Genomic DNA, 16,360 nt, shown 5'->3' on the forward strand with positions numbered 1-16,360 from the left:
ATTAATGACCGCGAGTGACGGCGACACGATGCTAGCGGGCTAATGTGGCTAGCTGGCTCACAAGCACTCCGACTGCGGCAGGCTCAGAGTCTAAAGGCACAACGCGAGCACTGACTTTGTTGTCATCAACTCAGGGCGTAAAAGACCATCAATGGGGTGAGTAAATGTAATTTCTAAAGGAAACTGGCTTCAACTAGCTTAACTCAATCGCAACTGACGCAAACCGGAACAGGAAATCTGCGATGTGACGCATTACAACGTGAGACATTTACGCGTGCGCGTGAACTAGATTCAATATGAGGCTGAGCCTTTACTACAAGCCCAATTATTTGGCTAACCATGAAAGGAATCAAACCCTCAATCTTCTGATCCAAAGTCAAACGCCTTATCCATTAGGCCACGTAAGGTTGGGATGCATGTACTCTTAAAGCGCCAACAAACAAAAAAAAAAAGTGATGATCCCTCGCTTCTCACTTCTTTTTCTCAAGTAGTCTTGTTAGCGCAGTTGGTAGCGCGTCAGTCTCATAATTTAGTTTAGTTTAGTTTATTCATTTTTTCCTTTCGGACACATTACAGTTTACATCAATCACATCACATCATTTGCAACATTGACGTCCGAAAGAAGGGCTGACGGGTAGAAGCCGAAGCTTATTCGAGACCCGTCCCCATCGACCCATTACTATAACGCATCAATTATATACATTATTTAGAATAGACATTAATTTTTATCGTTATCCATCCCATACTATCCCAGACACTGCTCGCTCAGTTCATCTTGAATGTCCGTGTGTAGATTGTGGCTAGTCCCAGTCATTTGGAACTGGTGAGTCGGTCCCCAGACGCCACCAGCAAGCCCACCCCGCCAGACGAGCAGCCAAGGCAAGCGCAATTCTTCTCTTTCACCAGTAGGGTCTTCGCTGACCTCGGATCAGCTTTCACACACGTTGTGCTTTCCAGAAGAGTAGATCGGCTTGCATTCAGCCCATTGCTTTCAAGCAATTTCAGCACTCGATTCTGGTCATCTGAAGGTCATGTGTTCGATCCTCATACTGGGCAATGGGCATGGTGTTTTTTTTTCCCCCAAATCTCGTCAGTTAAAACAGACTTCATTCATACATAGTCTACATAATACATTTTTAAATTTTTGATATGAAAGTCATTTAAGAAGCAAATAATTTGCTGCTAGCCCAATTATTCAGCTAACGATGAAGGGACTCGAAACCTCAATCTTCTGCTCCGAAGTCAGACGCCTTATTCATTAGGCCACATGGTCACAATGACACTGTGACATAAGGTTTGGATGCACACACTCTTAAAGCAGGAGAAAAAAATAATAAAAGATCCCTCGCTTTTCACTTGTTACTTCTCTTTTCTGAAGTAGCCTTGTTAGCGCAGTAGGTAGCGCGTCAGTCTCATAATCTGAAGGTCATGAGTTCGATCCTCATACTGGGCATGGCTGTTTTGGGGGCCACCTACACACGCCGGGTTGGGGGAGGCCCCACTGGTCGCTCCTCTTACTCACTTTACTCGTTTTGCACTATACACTTTGTAAATATACACATAGGGCACACAACACACTTCTTGGTGGGGTGGGGAATGGTGAAAAAAAAAAACAGACTTCATTCATACATAGTTTACATAATACATTTTTGATATGAACGTCATTTAAGAAGAAAATAATTTGCTGCGAGCCCAATTATTTGGCTAACCATGAAGTGACTCAAAACCTCAATCTTCTGATCTGAAGTCAGACACCTTATCCATTAGGCCAGATGGTCTCACCAACAAAAGGTTGGGATGCATGCACTCTGGGAAAAAATAAAAAATAAAAAAAAATAAAAAAGTGCTGATCCCTCGCTTTTCACTTCCTTTTTTATTTCAAGTAGCCGTCTTAGCGCAGTAGGTAGCGCGTCAGTCTCATAATCTGAAGGTCATGAGTTCGATCCTCATACAGGGCATCGCTGTTCTTTTTCCCAAATCTCGTCAGTTAAAACAGACTTCATTCATACATAGGCTACATAATACCTTTTTGATATGAAAGTCATTTAAGAAGCAAATAATTTGCTGCTAGCCCAATTATTTGGCTAACCATGAAGTGACTCAAAACCTCAATCTTCTGATCTGAAGTCAGACACCTTATCCATTAGGCCAGAGGGTCGCACCAACATAAGGTTGGGATGCATGCACTCTGAAAAAAAAAAGAAAAAAAAAGTGCTGATCCCTCGCTTTTCACTTACTTTTTTTTTCAAGTAGTCTTGTTAGCGCAGTAGGTAGTGCGTCAGTCTCATAATCTGAAGGTCATGAGTTCGATCCTCATTCAGGGCATCGCTGTTTTTTTTTCCCCAAATCTCGTCAGTGAAAACAGACTTCATTCATACATAGTCTACAAAATACATTTTTGATATGAAAGTCATTTAAGAAGCAAATAATCTGCTGCTAGCCCAATTATTTGGCTAACCATGAAGGGACTCGAACCCTCAATCTTCTGATCCGAAGTCAGACGCCATTTGGCCACATGGTCACACTGTGTAGTAAGGTTGGGATGCATGCATTCTTAAAGAAAGCAACAAAAAAAAAAGATCCCTCACTTTTCACTTCTTTTTTCTGAAGTAGCCTTGTTAGCGCAGTAGGTAGCGCGTCAGTTTCATAATCTGAAGGTCATGAGTTCAATCCTTTACATAATACATTTTTGATATGAAAGTCATTTAAGAAGCAAATAAATGTCTGCTAGCCCAATTAGTTGGCTAACCATGAAGGGACTTGAACCCTCAATCTTCTGATCCGAAGTCAGACACCTTATCCATTAGGCCACATGGTCACACTGTGACATAAGGTTTGGATGCATGCACTCTTAAAACAAAAAACAAAAAAAATCCCTCGCTTTTCACTTGATGCTTCTTTTTCCTGAAGTAGCCTTGTTAGCGCAGTAGGTAGTGCGTCAGTCTCATAATCTGAAGGTCACGAGTTCGATCCTCATACAGGGCATGGCTGTTTTTTTCCCCAAATCTCGTCAGTTAAAACAGACTTCAGCTTCATTCATACATAGTCTATATAATATATTTTTGATATGAAAGTCATTTAAGAAGCTTGCTAACCCAATTACTTCCGATCCGAAGTCAGACACTTTATCCATTAGGCCAGATGGTCGCACCAACATAAGGTTGGATGCATTCACTCTTAAAGAGAAAAAACAAAACAAAAAAAAACAAACAAACTGATGATCCCTCACGTTTCACTTCTTTTTTTCCAAGTAGCCTTGTATTGTAGATAAAACTGCTATAAAAATACATTCTATAATTATAAGTGATCATGCACCAGTCCCCCTCACTCTACAAATTGACTCTACCTTTAAACTACCCCCGATATGGCGTTTTAACATCTCACTACTGAAAGACGTAGAGTTTGATAAAATTATAAGAAGGGAATGGGCAGATTTTTTGGAAATAAATGACTCTCCAAATATATCTCAATCCCTTCACTGGGAAGCAGGGAAAGCGGTAATTAGAGGGAAAATTATATCATATTCAACTTACAAAAAGAAACAGGATCAAAAATTAGAAAAATACTTGGAAGATAAAATTAAACAACTAACGGATGAATATGCAATAAACCCAAATAATCAAATATGGACGGAATTACAAAATATAAAAATACAGTTAGATAACATGTTATCTAAAAAGACAGAGTTTATTATACAACAGTTGAGATATAATAATTTTGAATATAATAAGAAATCAGGTATACTTCTGGCAAATCAACTTCAACGGAATCGGGAAAAATCTCTTATAACGGCTATTAAAGATATAAATGGTGAATGCACACAATCACCAGAAGAAATTAACCATATTTTCTATAACTATTATCGAAATCTATACTCAGAAATTAATAGACCTAACCCTGAATATATTGAGGTATTCCTTCATAGCTTAAATATACCTCAGTTATCTACTGAACATAAAGATACTCTAGATGCCCCGCTTACTATAGATGAGTTGTAAAGTGCTTTAGACACTAATGGCAGAGCACCTGGTCCAGACGGCTATCCGGCTATATTTTTTAAACATTTCTGGTTAATGTTTGCTCCATTATTCCTAAGAGTCGTAACTGAAATTAAAACTAAGGGTTATATACGTCAAGATATGAATATAGCAGCAATTAAATTTTTATTAAAGCCAGAAAAGGACCCCACCCTCCCGTCAAGTTACCGACCGATATCACTAATTAATACCGATATTAAAATTATCGCTAAGGCCTTGGCATCTCGACTAGAGACAGTAATCTCGACAATTATTCATAGCGATCAAACAGGTTTTATTAAAGTTCGTCATTCTACTAATAATATTAGGAGGCTCTTTAACTTGATTAGTATGTCACAGCGATATGATAAAAAGGCAGTTGTTATTTCGCTGGATGCAGAAAAAGCCTTCGATAAAGTTAACTGGTCCTTCCTCTTTGCTGTCTTAAATAAATTCGGCTTCGGGGAGTCATTCATTCAATGGGTCTCAATATTATATGATTCTCCTAAAGCAACAGTTACTACTAATGGGATTACATCACAGAGTTTTACTCTACAAAGAGGTACAAGACAAGGGTGCCCAATGTCTCCTTTATTATTTGCTATATTTATTGAGCCGCTTGCATTAGGTATACGTCAGGATAGACGGATCCAAGGAATCCACTCCGGGACAATAGAACATAAAATTAATCTATATGCCGATGATATATTACTCTATTTAGAAGAACCTGCTATCTCGTTAGGGGAAGCATTTAACTTAATAACTAAATTCTCTCACTTATCAGATTACTCTATTAACTGGACAAAATCAACATTGTTGCCTATTACAGAAAATTCATGGAACCCCACAAGTCAGGATCCACACTACTCCTTCCCTACAGGAAATTTAAAATACTTAGGTGTCAAAATTTCACCTAAGTTAACTGAATTAACTTCTTTACATTTTTTACCATTATTGGATAGTATCCGTAGTGACCTGGAGCGCTGGAATAATCTTCCGATCTCTTTAATAGGACAGATAGCTACTATAAAAATGAAAGTTTTACCAAAGATAAATTATTTATTTTCAATGATTCCATTTAAACCTACGTCTAACTGGTTCCAATCGCTGGACTCTGCTATCATAAAAAAAGCAAAAATTAGTCTATCTACTCTTCAGGAAAGTAAATCTAAAGGAGGTTTAGAGGCACCAAACTTTATGTACTACTATATAGCTAATCAACTACAATATCTTGTGCTATGGACACAACCCAACAGAGATACTAACTGTTGGTTGGAATTGGAGCAGAAGGATTGTAATAACCTGAGACTCTTAGATTTACTCTTTATTACAAAATCGTTAAAACGACATAATTGTTTTAAAAACCCAATGATAGCCGCCACCCTGACTGCCTGGTGGAAGGCATTAGAAATTTCAAACTCCCAATTGGCGCCCTGTGGGCTCTCTCCCATTTGGCATAACCCCGACTTTCAACTTAACAATCAGTTGTTCCATTTAAGCTTATGGGAGCAGAAAGGAATTACACACCTTCATCATCTTTTCTCAGATAAGTTTATATCGTATACAAACTTGGTCCAAAAATATGAAATAAAAAAACGGAAATTTCTTACATTATCTGCAAGTTAAAAATATGGTCAAGAAACAAATCCCAACACTTCAGGATACACTCCAACTGCCTGTCTTAGCTAAAGATATTATAAAGCTTTCTCCAATAACAACAACAAAAATGTCAAAAATATATGTTATTTTTATACACAGATAAAACGTATTTACCAACTTTAAAATTGGAAAAAGAATTGTCTATAGTTTCGGAACCAGACTTTTGGACCCAAATCTGTGAAAATGTATTTAAAATGACAAAACATACAAATTTGCAACTTATCCAATATAAGATACTTCGTACAACTTATATTACACAATATATGATGAAAAAAATGGGACTCTCTGACTCCGACATTTGTCTCCAGTGCTCACAAAATACTGCCGATACTTATCTTCATGCTTTATGGTCATGTACTCCAGTGCTGCATTTCTGGACTAAAATCTTGGAAAAGCTCGCTGATATATTAAACTGTAGGCTTCCTTTATCTCCAAGATTGTGTTTACTAGGTGACTTAACAATAACTAAGCTACCATGTAAACAATCTCAATCTATACTTATAGCCCTTACTATTGCTAAAAAAAAAAAAAAATCCTTGTCAATTGGAAAAATAAACAATCTCTAAATATCGACTACTGGTTAAACCCACTAATAAATTATATCTTAATGGAAAAAATCTCTGCCTTAAATAAAAATCAAGTATCAAGATTTAAACAAATATGGTCTAGGTACATAGAATATTTTAATCTTAATTTGGCAACTTAATCCTGCCAAGATTCTGCCTGTTAACGAGAGCCACCACATCGTTACAACTTCTGTTTTCGCTGCTTCTGTATTTGGTATTTTGTATCTGATTGTTTTTATTTTTATATAGTCAGGAACCTAGTTGCTGCTAGTGGGCTCGAGCACACCACACTATACGACAGTATACTCACTAACTCCTTAAGATTTATTTCTAGTGGGCACTAAGCATCAACACTTGGTGTTACTGCATGCTAGTTAGTCAATTTTCTTGACGCTGTCCCCCGTGGCCGGGCGGGGGTGACTATGCCCCCCCCGGTGTCTGCTCGGCAGCGGTTGCATCTTGGCCGCTCCCTGGGCCCCCTCTGGGGTGCCGTGTTGGAGTGCTTTCCCTGGTGTCCGGGGCGGTGCCGTCCCGGCGCGGTCCGCTGCTCCGTGCCCGGCGGCGCAGTTCGGGGCGGGTGGGCCTCTGGTGTGCTCCGTGGTTCCCTCTCCCCCTCCCCCTTCCTCCCCCCTGTCGCCTCTCCCTCCTCGCCTCCCGGTTACTTCTTTTTCTCAAGTAGACTTGTTAGCGCAGTAGGTAGCGCGTCACTCTCATAATCTGAAGGTCATGCGTTTGATCCTCATACAGGGCATGGCTGTTTTTTTCCCCAAATCTCATCAGTTAAAACAGACTTCATTCATACATAGCCTACAAAATACATTTTTGAGATGAAAGTCATTTAAGAAGCTTGCTAGCCCAATTACTTCCGATCCGAAGTCAGACACCTTAGCATAAAATAAATAAATAAATAAAAATAATAAAATAAAAAAAAATAAAAAATATCCCTCGCTTTTCACTTGTTACTTCTTTTTTCTGAAGTAGCCTTGTTAGCGCATCAGTCTCGTAATCTGAAGGTCATGAGTTCGATCCTCATACAGGGCATCGCTCTTTTTTTTTTTTTTCCAAAATCTTGTCAGTTAAAACAGACTTCATTCATACACAGTTTACTTAATAGATTTTTGATATGAAAGTCATTTAAGAAGCAAATAATTTGCTGCTAAACCAATTATTCGGCTAACCATGAAGGGACTCGAACCCTCACTCTTCTGATCCGAAGTCAGACGCCTTATCCATTAGGCCACATGGTCACACTGTGACGTAAGTCCACACACTCTTAAAATAGAAAAAGAAGAAAAAAAATCCCTCGCTTTTCACTTGCTACTTCTTTTCTCTGAAGCAGCCTTGTTAGCGCAGTAGGTAGCGCGTCAGTCTCATAATCTGAAGGTCATGAGTTCGAGCCTCATACAGGACATAGCTGTTATTTTCCCCCAAATCTCGTCAGTTAAAAAAGATTTCATTCATACATAGTTTACATAATACATTTTTGATATGAAAGTCATTTAAGAAGCAAATAATTTGCTGCTAGCCCAATTATTTGGCTAACCATGAAGGGACTCAAACCCTCAATCTTCTGATCCAAAGTCAGACTCCTTATCCATTAGGTCACATGGTCACACTGTGACGTAAGGTTTGGATGCACGCACTCTTAAAGCCAAAAAAAAAAAAAAAAAAAAAAAAAGATCCCTCGCTTTTCACTTGTTACTTCTTTTTTCTGAAGTAGCCTTGTTAGCGCAGTAGGTAGAGCGTCAGTCTCATAATCTGAAGGTCACGAGTACAATCCTCATACAGGGCATGGCTGTTTTTCCCCCCAAATCTTGTCAGTTAAAACAGACTTCAGCTTCATTCATACATAGTCTACATAATATATTTTTGATGTGAAAGTCATTTAAGAAGCTTGCTAGCCCAATTACTTCCGATCCGAAGTCAGAAACCCTTATCCTTTAGGCCAGATGGTCGCACCAACATAAGGTTGGGATGCATGTACTCTTAACTCTTTGACCGCCATAAACGTTTAAAAACGTTCAGTATAATCCTACGATAGGCCGCCATAGACGTCAATTGACGTCTACTATGTTTTTTTATGGAAACGGGTGGAGGAAAGCCTTGGGCAGCTGTGCTCCAAGTATCAAGCCGATGGGGTTACTATAATGAGTATTCCTGGCCACTAGATGGCTGTGATGAGTCTTTTGGACAAGATCGGGTAGGAGACATCAGTCGAAGGAGAGAGGCTGAGCTAGAGTTTTGAGGGGGAGAGAATGGCAAACTTAGCTAAGGGAGTCAAAAAGACTACAGATGGCAATCAGCTCACGCTTGATCCTTATTTTCAAAGCTCAAAAGCATCGACCAGTGCTCAAGAGCACAGTGATGACGGGGTTAAGTCATAGTTGAAGCGGTGACGCGGCCGTTTCGACCACGTCCTAAGGCCCCACCGGCTAGCGATGCTAATAACGTCCTAAGGCCCCACCGGCTAGCGATGCTAACACCGGAGAAAAGTGGTGCACAACCGAGCACGTCTGCACAGATGACGTTTCATCGGACGATGACGTCTACTATGGGTCCGATGCAAGACAGTCTTGGACAGTCTTCCAAAGAACGTGAAGGTAAGCGCTAACATGCTAAGAGATTGCTAGTAAGATTACTTTCGGGCGATCTGCAGCGTGTGTAAATGTGCTGATATACACTAAAACATCTATTACCTATACAAACGTGAATGTATATTTTATAGATCGTGCTCACAGCAACGTCCGACCGCTGGTTCTACGACAAAGAAAGGTTAAAAAAAAACAAAAAAAAAACGTTTTCAATACACCGCAACAATAAAAGGAAAGTCTTTCGATAGTATTGTAATTGTATATGTTTCTTTCAGCTCCCCCTCATAGGGCCCAAAGTGACCCTTCCCACAGTGAGCAGAACAAAGGTAAAAAGAAAAGATTCTCCACAGCACTAATACAATATTTGATGGTAAACGTCTTCTATAATTTACAGAATGTGCATCAACCAATACATCCAAGAAAAAAAGGTAAACATGCACACACACACACACACATTGTATCACAGTGCTCTAAAATAATATATGATATTGAAATGTATATTTGCAGATCCCAAAGTCTGGCTGGCTTGAAGTTGATGAATTCGGCTGGCAGCCAACCATCTTCCCCTTTGCTGCAAAACCAGGACCAAGGGATGCTGCAGCAGACCTGAATTCCCACCTGCCAGCTGACATCCTGGAGCTCTTCATCACGGATGAACTTCTCCAGCACATCGTTCATCATACCAACCTCGACACAAATCAGTCCATGCAGAAGCAGACTGACAAAAACTGTTGCGCACGTATAAATAGTTTGCAAAGAGTTTTCCAAATTGTTTGTTCGGATTGCTACTGTTGCATGTAAATAAACTGTTATTTTGCAATCAAAAAACAGTTTTTATTGTTGGGGTAGTGTTTTATAGAAGTTTAGGTGTTCGTAGAATCACTCATGCAAAAAAAAAAGTGCCAAATTCACTAGAGTGCATGAAATAACATCGTTTCACAAAAAGCTTGATTTCTCTGTATTTTGGAAGAAAATAGAGGATTTGGGTGAAACAAAGCTGTTTTCTATTGTTGATTACTGAAGATCCGAATAAGGTAGAAACAAACTTTTTTTTTTAGATTAAAGATGAGACTTCAATCTTTCATTTGGTAGTATCCGCGTTTCCATAGTCCTAACCAGTGTTGCCACAGTTACCTTGAAAAAGTAACTTAGTTACTTTACTGATTACTTGGTTTTAAAAGTAACTAAATTGCGTTACTGATTACTTGATTTTAAAAGTAACTAAGTTAGATTAAAAGTTACTTTTTTAGTTACTTTCAGCAGCTGCCGATAACACCATCTCAACATAAAAATAATGCAGTAGAAACGGAGTTCCAAATACTTTATTGAAAGTGCATTTTTAACATGAAAATAAAGTTTTTTTTATGAAAAACAAAATAGGCAGTCTCTCTTGACTTCTTGTAACGTAAATACTTTTTATAAAACAAAAAATAAAAATCTATCCAGGTTGAAAATGAAAATCCCCTAAATTCCTCTATTGTTTGTTTGTTCCGCTATTCCAGTGTGTACACATGTATCAGTTTAAATATTTATTAGTAGTTATTGACAGTTATAATTGTTTTTTGGTTTGTTTGTTTTTTCTCTTCAAAATAAGGATCAGGAAAACAAAAGGTTGATAATTTAATGTTAAATATAAATATTTAACCTTTAGACAGACACCAACACAATTAAACAGAATATTTGCACATTGTGAAGTATTTCAGAAACATAAATTTAAGACATGAAATAAACCTACCGTCCAGCCAAAAGAAATATGAAGCCACCTTATGGAACAATAAATCTATCAAACACATTTTAACCACTTAATATATGCAAAAATATTTCCAAAAGTTCATTTCCCTTTTTAATCAACAATTTTTGTATTTAACAATTTTTTTTTCTTTTGTCATCACTTTCATTTTTGGTTAATGTATGACATCTTTTTTTGTTTTTTTAATCTGAGACACGATGATGACCACAGAATCACTACTGTTTATATTTTGTTTTTTGGGCTGTCGTAATCGCGGGCACGTCTCAGTTCTCTTATCTGCTGCTCATGCTAGTTGTAGACATTGACAGGGAGCCACAAACTGAGAAATGAGATACTTGCAGTGTGCTTTTAGCTTAGCTGGTGTGTTGGCTGTGGGACATACCTGTGTCGTTTGAATCCATGCATTGGATCGTCACGGGAGTTATTCTTTTTGGCTCGCGCGCAGTACCAACGCCGGCCCGGGACATACAAGTGCACCGAGAGGACTCGATAGCCATGGGAAATACCGAGATGTACGGCACCGGCTTCTGCTAACTGTCTCCATTTGTATGTTGTCACTCGTTGCGCGCGCGCGCGCCGTGTTGCGAGCACGGAAACACGGAAGTAGCTTGAATGGTGATGCTACTGAAATGTAAACAAAACAAGTAGATGGTGGATCGCGAGATGCTGTGACTATCGCGTGACCGGTAGCGAGACTGGGAAAATCTAACATGGCGGCGCCCTGCTGCTAAAATAGAATTAGCTTTATATTTCTAATTAAACCCGAATTTAATGATTAGATAAATTCGATTTTTTTCTTTTCTAAGAAAGATCGGAAATATTATCCAGTGTGGACGACCTCGAACATTTTATTGACGATTATTTTTATAGCTGCGCGATGGATGATCTGTCGGCTAGTCGGGATAATCCTTCGAAAAAAAGGAAAAATGACTCGTCAACAGACACGGACGATTTAGCAACCGCCGACTATCGGTGAGTATGCTGGATTCCATAAATAAAAAACTTGACGTCCTCTGTCTTATCCGCGAGGACGTCAAAGAATTAAAGGCAAGTTTGGAATTCGTTAGCCAACAGGTAAGCGATCTCCAACGCGATAACTCCGAGCTACACTCCTCTCTCGTCGCTGTCACAGCCGAGTTGGAGTCGATTAAAAAGGAAAATAAAATGCTAAAGGAAACGGTCTTAGATGTTCAATCCCGTATGCGGGAAAATCTAATATTCTCAGGTATATCCGAAAATTCCCCAGATAATCCAGAGAGTGAGATAAAAAAATGTATGACATCATCGCTAAAGATCCCACAGGAGACGGTAAATAATATCTCTTTTCACCGTGTACACCGGCTCGGAGCTCGCAAGGGCAATAAGCCCCGTCCTATTATTGCTAAGTTCGAACATTTTAAACATAAAGAATTGGTAAAAAGTAAAGGACGGGAGCTCAAAGGGACATCTTTCGGGATGAATGATCAATTCCCAAGAGAGATAAACGAGCGGCGAAAAGTACTGTTTCCTATAATGAAACAAAATAGACAGGAGGGTAAACGGACTTCGATGGTCGTTGATAAATTATATATCGACGGCCAGCTATTCCGAAACCCAACCTCGACCCCTTGGCTGTTCTAACTGACAATTGGTAGAGCCGAGCATTGTGTGATTATTTGACGTATGTATATGTATATGTATATGTATGTGTATGTATATGTGTATATATGTATATATATGTATATGTATATGTATGTATATGTATATGTATGTATATGTATGGATAATGGGTTACGAAATAGAATATGAATTTATATTATGCATAGGCTATATAGTAATAATAATAATAATAATAATAATAATAATAATATAAAAATATATTCTTAAAAAAATAAATTAATAATAATAATAATAATCTCGCTTAGGTCACCATTTACTGGTGTATTGTTATGTTGAATCCCCCACAGATTTCCTTCACACTCACTTCCCCCCACGTTTCTTCACTATTATACTTATCTACTTGCTATCTCTCTCTTTATATAAATTATATAAATTGCCTAATTACTCTTTTGCTATCCTACAATATGTTAATATTAATAAGCAGCTTATATAGATGTATACATAAGACTGAGTCTATATTGCTTGTATGCAGAAATTAGTTCTGGTCTCCTGGAATGTGTGTGGCGCTCGCTCCCAGGCAAAAAGAATAAAAATTTTAGACCATCTCTCAAAATTTAAGGCAGATATTTGTCTCCTACAAGAAACCCACTTACAAAAATCAGAAGAAAAATTATTTATAGATAAAAATTTTAGTCAAGTTTACTCTGCCTCCTATAATAGTAGACAAAGAGGTGTCTCTATACTTATACATAAGAATTTATTCTTTACTCTAAATAATATAGTAACAGATTTAGAGGGCCGATATATTATTATCCAGGTAACTATATTTAATAAAGTATATACAATTGGTAATTTATATGCCCCAAATAATGATGACCCTGATTTTTTCCATGAATTTTTCTCTCGGTTACTCGATTTAGCAACAAATTCTACTATTATTATTGGAGGTGATTTTAACACGGTCTTGAACCCGTTAATAGATCGTTCTAATAATACGATATATACAAGGCGATTACGATCCGCTAAAGTAATAGATGAATATATGGAGGATTTTGGCCTCAGCGATGGCTGGAGACTTCAAAACCCAACTAAGAAGGAATTTACTTTCTTCTCTGCTGTGCACCGATCATTCTCAAGAATTGATTTTTTCCTTACAAATAATTCTATTGTTGATAAAACTGCTATAAAAATACATTCTATAATTATAAGTGATCATGCATCAGTCCCCCTCACTCTACAAATTGACTCTACCTTTAAACCTCCCCCGATATGGCGTTTTAACATCTCATTACTGAAAGACGTAGAGTTTGATAAAATTATTAGAAGGGAGTGGGCAGATTTTTTGGAAATAAATGACTCTCCAAATATATCTCCATCTCTTCTCTGGGAAGCAGGGAAAGCGGTAATTAGAGGGAAAATTATATCATATTCAACTTATAAAAAGAAACAGGATCAAAAATTAGAAAAATACCTGGAAGAGAAAAATTAAACAACTAACGGATGAATATGTATTAAACCCAAATAATCAAATATGGATAGAACTACAGAATATAAAAATACAGTTAGATAACATGTTATCTAAAAAGACAGAGTTTATAATACAACAGTTGAGATATAATAATTTTGAACATAATAATAAATCAGGTAAATTCCTGGCAAATCAACTTCAACGGAATCGGGAAAAATCTCTTATAACGGCTATTAAAGATATAAATGGTGAATGCACACAATCACCAGAAGAAATTAACCATATTTTTTATAACTATTATCGAAATCTATACACAGAAATTAATAGACCTAACCCTGAATATATTGAGGAATTCCTAAACAGCTTATCTTATCTATTATCTATTGAACATAAAGATATTCTCGATACCCCGCTTACTATAGATGAGTTGTATCGTGCTTTAGACAGTATGCCTAATGGCAGAGCACCTGGTCCAGACGGCTTTCCGGCTATATTTTTTAAACATTTCTGGTTAATGTTTGCTCCATTATTTCTAAGAGTAGTAACTGAAATTAAAAGTAAAGGTGATATACGTCAAGATATGAATATAGCAGCAATTAAACTTTTATTAAAGCCAGAAAAAGACCCTACCCTCCCGTCAAGTTACCGACCGATATCACTAATTAATACCGATATTAAAATTATCGCTAAGGCCTTGGCATCTCGATTAGAGACGGTAATCTCGACAATTATTCATAGTGATCAAACAGGTTTTATTAAAGGTCGTCATTCTACTAATAATATTAGGAGACTCTTTAACTTGATTAGTATGTCACAGCGGTATGATAAAAAGGCAGTTGTTATTTCGCTGGATGCAGAAAAAGCATTCGATAAAGTTAACTGGTCCTTCCTCTTTGCTGTCTTAAATAAATTCGGCTTCGGGGAGTCATTCATTCAATGGGTCTCAATATTATATGATTCTCCTAAAGCTACAGTTACTACTAATGGGATTACATCACAGAGTTTTACTCTACAAAGGGGAACAATACAAGGGTGCCCAATGTCTCCTTTATTATTTGCTATATTTATTGAGCCGCTTGCATTAGCTATACGTCAGGATAGACGGATCCAAGGAATCCACTCCGGGACAATAGAACATAAAATTAATCTATATGCCGATGATATATTACTCTATTTAGAAGAACCTGCTATCTCGCTAGGGGAAGCATTTAAATTAATAACTAAATTCTCTCACTTATCAGATTACTCTATTAACTGGACAAAATCAACATTATTACCTATTACAGAAAATTCATGGAATCCTACAAGTCAGGATCCACACTACTCCTTTCCTACAGGTAATTTAAAATACTTAGGTGTTAAAATTTCACCTAAGTTAACTGAATTAACTTCTTTAAATTTTTTCACCATTATTGGATAGTATCCGTAGTGACCTGGAGCGCTGGAATAATCTTCCGATCTCTTTAATAGGACGGATAGCTACTATAAAAATGAAAGTTTTACCAAAGATTAATTATTTATTTTCAATGATTCCATTTAAACCTACGTCTAACTGGTTCCAATCGCTGGACTCTGCTATCATAAAATTCTATTGGAATAAAAAAAAAGCCAAAATTAGTCTATCTACTCTTCAGGAAAGTAAATCTAAAGGAGGTTTAGAGGCACCAAACTTTATGTACTATTATTTAGCTAATCAACTACAATATCTTGTGCTATGGACACAACCCAACAGAGATACTAACTGTTGGTTGGAATTGGAGCAGAAGGATTGTAATAATCTTAGACTGTCAGATTTACTCTTTATTACAAAATCAATAAGACGACATAATTGTTTTAAAACCCCAATGATAGCCGCCACCCTGACTGCCTGGTGGAAGGCATTAGAAATTACAAACTCCCAATTGGCGCCCTGTGGGCTCTCTCCCATTTGGCATCACCCCGACTTTCAACTTAATAATCAGTCGTTCCATTTAAGCTTATGGGAGCAGAAAGGAATTACACACCTTCATCATCTTTTCTCAGATAATAAGTTTATATCGTATACAAACTTGGTCCAGAAATATGAAATAAAAAAGGGAAATTTCTTACATTATCTGCAAGTTAAAAATATGGTTAAGAAACAAATCCCAACACTTCAGGATACGCTCCAACTGCATGTCTTAGCTAAAGATATTATAAAGCTTTCTCCAACAACAATAAAGAAAATATCAAAAATATATAAGTTATTTTTATACACAAATAAAACGTATTTACCGACTTTAAAATGGGAAAAAGACTTGTCTATAGTTCCGGAACCAGACTTTTGGACCCAAATCTGTGAAAATGTATTTAAAATGACCAAACAGACAAATTTGCAACTTATCCAATATAAGATACTTCATAGAACATATATTACACAATATATGATGAAAAAAATGGGACTCTCTGACTCCGACATTTGTCTCCAGTGCTCACAAAACACTGCCGATACTTATCTTCATGCTTTATGGTCATGTACTCCAGTGCTGCATTTCTGGACTAAAATCTTGGAAAAGCTCGCTGATATATTAAACTGTAGGCTTCCTTTATCTCCAAGATTGTGTTTACTAGGTGACTTAACAATAACTGAGCTACCATGTAAACAATCTCAATCTATATTTATAGCCCTTACTATTGCTAAAAAAATAATCCTTGTCAATTGGAAAAATAAACAATCTCTAAATATCGACCAC

At 37.3% G+C, this 16,360-nt stretch overlaps 1 long non-coding RNA gene and 6 other non-coding genes across 7 annotated transcripts; 5 read left to right on the forward strand and 2 right to left on the reverse strand.

Moving 5' to 3' along the window:
• Positions 1-1,380: 1,380 nt before the first annotated feature.
• On the forward strand, positions 1,381-1,453 carry trnam-cau (transfer RNA methionine (anticodon CAU)). The gene has a single exon. It is a non-coding gene; the product is annotated as a tRNA-Met (tRNA).
• Positions 1,454-1,885: 432 nt separating this feature from the next.
• Positions 1,886-1,958, forward strand: trnam-cau (transfer RNA methionine (anticodon CAU)). The gene has a single exon. It is a non-coding gene; the product is annotated as a tRNA-Met (tRNA).
• A 787-nt stretch (positions 1,959-2,745) lies between these two features.
• trnar-ucg (transfer RNA arginine (anticodon UCG)) lies at positions 2,746-2,818 on the reverse strand. The gene has a single exon. It is a non-coding gene; the product is annotated as a tRNA-Arg (tRNA).
• Positions 2,819-2,912: 94 nt separating this feature from the next.
• trnam-cau (transfer RNA methionine (anticodon CAU)) lies at positions 2,913-2,985 on the forward strand. The gene has a single exon. It is a non-coding gene; the product is annotated as a tRNA-Met (tRNA).
• A 4,430-nt stretch (positions 2,986-7,415) lies between these two features.
• Positions 7,416-7,488, reverse strand: trnar-ucg (transfer RNA arginine (anticodon UCG)). The gene has a single exon. It is a non-coding gene; the product is annotated as a tRNA-Arg (tRNA).
• Positions 7,489-7,579: 91 nt separating this feature from the next.
• On the forward strand, positions 7,580-7,652 carry trnam-cau (transfer RNA methionine (anticodon CAU)). Its single transcript has one exon. It is a non-coding gene; the product is annotated as a tRNA-Met (tRNA).
• An 817-nt stretch (positions 7,653-8,469) lies between these two features.
• On the forward strand, positions 8,470-9,540 carry LOC144032199 (uncharacterized). Its single transcript, XR_013287713.1, has 5 exons — positions 8,470-8,841; positions 8,967-9,013; positions 9,108-9,158; positions 9,227-9,260; positions 9,340-9,540. It is a non-coding gene; the product is annotated as an uncharacterized LOC144032199 (long non-coding RNA).
• The last annotated feature ends 6,820 nt before the right edge of the window (positions 9,541-16,360 follow it).

Source organism: Festucalex cinctus, chromosome 12 (genome assembly GCF_051991245.1).
Source record: "Festucalex cinctus isolate MCC-2025b chromosome 12, RoL_Fcin_1.0, whole genome shotgun sequence".
Lineage (NCBI taxonomy): Eukaryota > Metazoa > Chordata > Actinopteri > Syngnathiformes > Syngnathidae > Festucalex > Festucalex cinctus.